Source organism: Echinops telfairi, unplaced genomic scaffold (genome assembly GCF_000313985.2).
Source record: "Echinops telfairi isolate 266 unplaced genomic scaffold, ASM31398v2 ScPeMD7_3533;HRSCAF=4204_0, whole genome shotgun sequence".
Lineage (NCBI taxonomy): Eukaryota > Metazoa > Chordata > Mammalia > Afrosoricida > Tenrecidae > Echinops > Echinops telfairi.
The window spans coordinates 1,868,477-1,874,672 of NW_022107431.1; positions in this window are offsets into that span (position 1 = coordinate 1,868,477).

Below are 6,196 nucleotides of genomic sequence, written 5' to 3' on the forward strand. Positions count from 1 at the left end.
GGAATCCAGGGCGGATGATCCCTTCAGGACCAGTGGGGTGAGTGACGATACTGGGAGGGTAGAGTGAGAGTGGGTTGGAAAGAGGGAACCGATCACAAGGATCTAAATGTGACCTCCTCCCTGGGGGATGGACAACAGAAAAGCGGGTAAAGGGAGATGTCGGAGAGGGCAAGATATGACAAAATAATAATTTATAAATTATCAAGGGCTCATGCGGGAGGGGGGAGCGGGAAGGGAGGGGGAAAAATGAAGACCTGATGCCGGGGACTTAAGTGGAGAGCAAATGTTTTGAGAATGATGAGGGCAACGAATGTACAAATGTGCTTTTACACATTGATGGATGTATGGATTGTGATGAGTCGTATGAGCCGCTAATAAAACGATTTTTTTAAAAGATAAAGCCAAAAAAAATACATCCTACATATCAGATTATTTACATGATACATAACAGTAGCAAGATTAGTTATGAAGTAGCAATGAAAATAATTTTATAGTTGGGGGTCACCACAACATGAGGAACTGTATTAAAGGGTCGTTTGGTTTATTAAAGGGTGGTGGAATTAGGAAGGTTGAGAACCACTGCTCTAAGTAGAACGGCCCCTCTGGATTTCCGAGACTAACTCTTTCGGGGCGTAGAAAGCCTCCTCCTCTCCCTCCCACAAGAAGAATTTGTGGATAAATTCCTTTGCAACTGGAGAGTAGGGAAAACACCCTGTGACTCAAATTCCAGAATCAATCAAAGAAAATACGAATATATTTGATGATATAAAAATATACTTGTATGTGGGAAAACGTATGACAAAAGGTCCTACGTACGGCACAGAAAGACATATATTATCTAAATCTGAGAGGAAAATGGGCAAAAAACACCTCAACAAGCAGTTCACGCAGGAATAGTTGACTGTGAGCCTTCCACACACCCAGTGATCAAGCCCAACCAGAAGGGATATCGGGACGCCGCAGCTCAGCCAGAGTCCCGGGTGGCCGGGCGTACATACTCTGTGCGGGCACCATACCACCAGCCCCACCCTTACAGGACAGGTGAGCCAGACGCTGTGTGTGAAAATATGGCACTTCATGCGGGCTGGCTTTCCAATGCGCTCAGAAAATGTGACTGAAAGGCAATGGAATTTCTCCACAGACTTTTGGAAGCCACTTTATCTGTGGGTCTGGCAGAACCAAAACCAAACTCAGAAGTCAATGCCAACTCAGCGACCCTATAGGGCACGGTAGAACTGCCCATGAATTTCCCAGACTGTAGCTCTCTCTGGGAGTTGAAAGCCTCATCCAGAATTCTCCTGGAGTGATTTGGTAGTTTTGAACTGCTGACCTTGCAGTTAGCAGCCCAACGAGTAACCACGACTTCACCAGGGCTCCTCAACCAAGGAACAGAACCAGGCAAGATGTGGCAGAAATCTGTGCTGACGTGCACATGACAGACAATAGTCCAGGAGCCTGTCCCACATAGGGGCCGCCTAACGCAAACGGTCTGTCATGGTGGACCTAGCCACAGCTCACCTGTGACACAGCTGGCCTGCTGTGTCACCCTTGCGAGGGAGAGCACTCACATTGGCCAAGGGGGAGCAGCAGGGGGCAGCAGAGGGCTGACCAAGAGAAGAGGAAGCACTGGGTGCACAGGCTGCAATACGACTCCAGAGGCACACCCTGCATAAGCAAGCACTGAGGAAACAAGGAACATCTCAGCAGAATGCTTAACACGAAACGGTCGGCACTACAGAGAGCTGGTAACTATAAAACAGTGCACACTTAGGCTCACACCTGCTCTGAGAAGCAGCCAGCACTCTGGTCGTGGTTGTGTGCAGACAGGAAGGACACTGTGGGACACTGGGGCTGGGGCTCTCACTCGTGCTGGGCAAGCAGCTGGAGCAGTGGCAGCAGGCTTGAGGACGAGCACCTCCACTCAACACCTAGGAGCCCAGTGGTTCAGCGCCCAGCTACCTCCCAGCTAAAAGGCGGACTAGGTACGGCCGCTTCTTGGATGAAGGATGAGGCCACCTGCTTCTGTCCAGCTGCCAGCCTTGGAAACCCATAGGGGCAGCTCCACTTTATCCTAGCGCAGTGGTTCTCAACCTTCCTAATACCGCGACCCTTTAATACCGTGCCTCATGCTGTGGTGACCCCAACCATAAAATGACTTACGTTGCTACTTCATAACTGTAATTTTGCTACTGTTATGAATCATAATGTAAATATCTGATATACAAGATATATTTTCATTGTTACAAATGGAACATAATGAAAGTATAGTGATCACAAAACAATATGTAATTATATATTGTGAAATTTTTTTTTAATCATTTTATTGGGGGCTCATACAACTCTTATCACAATCCATACATACATCCATTGTGTCAAGCACATTTGTACATTTGTTGCCATCATCATTCTCAAAACATTTGCTTTCTACTTGAGCCCTTGGTATCAGCTCTACATTTATTTGCCCTCCCTCCCTGCTCCCCCCTCCCTCATGAACCCTTGATAATTTACAAATTATTATTATTTTGTCATATCTGACAAATAGGTGAAATTTAGTCTTGAATCATGGTGTAGCATGGGTAACAGTCTTCACGCCGGGTACTCGTAAGTGGGCATATATGCATGTGGGCGGACCCGCCTGGAGAGAGATAGAGGGGCGGTGGCTCAGTTCCTAAGACCATCAAAATATGTGTTTTCCAATGGTCTTAGGCAACCCCTGTGAAAGGGTCGTTCAACCCCCAAAGGGGTCGAAACCCACAGGTTGAGAACCGCTCGGCTGTCCTAGAAGGTCCCAATGAGTTGGTATCAACTCAATGGAAGTGGGTTTGGCTATTGGTTTACAAACAGCTGATCAAAAACAAAAGGCAGAAACCAACAAGTGGGGGAAGAGATTCTGTTTACCAAACGGTGTTGGCAAAACTGGCTACCCATTTATAGCATTATGAAACCAAAGACCTAAATGAAAAACCTAGAACTATAAAGATTACCAGAGAAAACAGGGCTGAATTTAAGGGTCCCAATGGCATGGTAGCAGTGCATTGACAGGGAGCTGCCAGAAGTTCAGACATGATCCAGAAGAGGACATGGAACCAGGGATCTCATTGCTGATGTCAGATGAATGAATCTTGGCTCAAAGCAGTAATACCAGAAGTTTACTTGTGCTTCATTGACTATGCAAAGGTATTCAACTGTGTGGACCATAATAAGCTGTGTATAACCTTGAGAAGAATGACTTAAACACAAAACAAAACAAAAAACCTTCAGAAAGATAGACATTCCAGAACTCTTCATTGTGCTCATGTGGAACCTGTACATGGATCGGAGGCAGTTGTGTGAACAGAACAAGGGAAACCGCATGGTTTACAATCAGGAAAGGTGTGCATTGGTGCTAATCTTCTCATCATACTTGTTCAATCTGTAGGCTGAGCAAATCATCAAAGAAGCTGGATTATATGAAGAAGAATGTGTCATCAGGGCTGGAGGAAGGCTTATTAACCTGCAGTAGGTAGATGATACAACCTTGCTTGCTGAAAATGAGGAGAGCTTGAAGCACTCGTAAAGATCAAGGACTGTAGACTTCAGTATGGGTTACAATTCAAAGTAAGGAAGACCAAACTCCACACAACTGGACCAATAGGTAACATCATGATAAATGGAGAAAAGGATGAAGTAGTCAAAGATTTTGTCTTGCTTAGATCCACAATTGATGCTCATACAAACAGCAGGCAAGCGATCTAAACATTAGGTTGCATTAGTAAATCTCCTGCACAAACCTCTTCAGGGTATTGAAGAATAAGACTGTTACTTTGAGGACTAAGGTGTGCCTGAGCCAAGCCATCCATTGCATCATACGCATGTGAAAGTTGGACACTGAATATGGAAGACAAAGAAGCGATGCATTTGAATTGTGGTACTAGAGAAGTACCATGGACTGCTAAAAGGACAAACTGATCCATGTTGGAAGAAGTAAGGCCAGGGTGCTCCTTATAGACAATGATGTTGAAACATCTTCCGTACTGTAGACATATTGTCAAGGGAGACCAAGACATCCTGTTTGGTAAAGCGGAGGGGCAGTGAAGAGGAAACCCTCAGAGACGGATGGACACAGTGGCTGCATCGATGGGCTCAGTCACAGGAACCACTGGGAAGAAGGCACAGACCTGGACAGGGTTTCGTTCTGTGGGCACAGGGTCATCACCTAACATCGCATGGCAGAGTAGGAAACATAACCAAAAATACAAAAACAGCAGGAGGTAGCCTAACTTCTAGGATCTCCACAAAATGAAACACTTGTACACATCAAAGGATGTATCTTAGAGGTTTGTAAAATGTGAGCCCAGAGACTGGGGTATATGTGACATCAACATATCTGACAAGGGCTCAATCTCTAAACTGTACAGAAACTCCAACCACTCGACAACTAAACCCAAAACCAGACCATTAAAACATGGGTGGAAGACACAAACAGACACTTCGCCACAGAAGCCACTCAGGTGAACATGCTAATGAACACTCTTGCCCCAGAAAAGATCCAAGAGCCCAAACTCACTGCCATCAAGGTGATGTGGACCCACCGCAACAGAGCCATAGGGTTTCCAAGACTGACTCTTCACAGGGGCAGACAACCTCATCTTTCTCCTGCAGAGTGCCTGGTGGGTCCAAACTGCTGACCCTGTAGCCCATTCGACCACCAGGGCTATCCTTTAGAAAGATGCAAACCAAAACAGCAGTGAAATATTATCTCACCCCAGCAATCATAACAAAGTTTAAAAAGACAAGAAAACTGGAAAGGCTGGTAAGAGTATTGAGTCGGGATCAACTCTCAGAGACACCGCTGTGGGGCTGTAAAAGGGTACAAGCACTGAGGAGAAAGGGACAGGGTGTCTTTAAAAGGCTGCACATAGAAATCCCATATGCTCCAGCAATCCCACTACTAGGTATACAGTGGACACTTCATAATGTTCATGGAAAAATAGAATGGAAAGAAAGAGGAATTTATCCACAAAGTGTTTGAAGCCTCTTTATGCCGAGGGAAGGAACTCGGTGACACTGCTAACCACAGGGCAGCCATCCAAACCCTGCAGCTGCCCCCCAGGAGCAAGACGAGGCTGACTGCTCCCCCAAAGATTTACAGCCTTGGAACTCTACAGAAAGTGGATATGAGGCAATTCACTTGATGGCACTGGGGGACTGGGAGAGGTTTTGGGGGGTGACATCAGGAAAGTCAAGACAAGGTATTGACCTGCAATGGGTGGGGAAGGAAGCCTCGTTCATCTGGGTGAAGGGAACAGCAAGCACACTGTCACCAGGGCCCACCAGCTACAGACGGTCAGGGTGACTATAGGTGACATACCACATCCACGAGGAAACACAGGTCTGCCAGAGGTTCTTCCACACACGTGCTGCATCTGCTGTAGACACACCCACACACACAGAGAGCAAAGCCACAGGAACCTCTCAGTGGTACACACACACTAAGGGAGTGGGGAGCCTTGGGGACAGACAGGTCGGGAGGCAACGTGCAGCTGGACTGTGAGAACTACAGCCCCCAGGACCCTCACTCCACAGTACCTGACACCTAACTACAACAGACCAGCCCAGTCAGGGCCACAGGGGGAGCTGGACAAGGGGAGCAAAGTACAAAACAAAATACAAAATCATAAAGATGACTGCCTGCCGTCCTGGTCCGAGAGGAACTGAGAACCCTAAGACCGGGACCCTTAGTCTCCCTTCAGAGTGAGAACTGAACACCCCAGCCCCGGGGACAGCCTCTGGGCGGAACAGCGGACAGACCTATAAAATGAGCATGGACGATGCTCTGAAGAACCACTGCCCACTGGAGCCCACAGGGCAGCAGGCAGCAAACAAGGAGCCCAGGGAGGAAGCAGGAAGGGCTGTTGCATTGAGGGCACTGGAGTCATGTTGCAAAACAACGTATGTATACATTGTTGAAGGAAACACTCATTTGCTCTGTAAACTTTCACCCAGACTATAACTTGAAAGGAGACACAGCCCCCAGAAGGCCTTGTCTGTCCCGTGGGGTCTCTGGGAAGAGGAATCACTCCGTGGCTGGGGTTACTTGGGTTGAACCCTGGCCAGACCCCTGAGGCCCCAGTTTCCTCACCTTTAAAATGGAAGCCCCGTTTTCCTACATTTCTGCAGGCGCCATATGATGCTTGATGCCTGATGCATAAAAGCT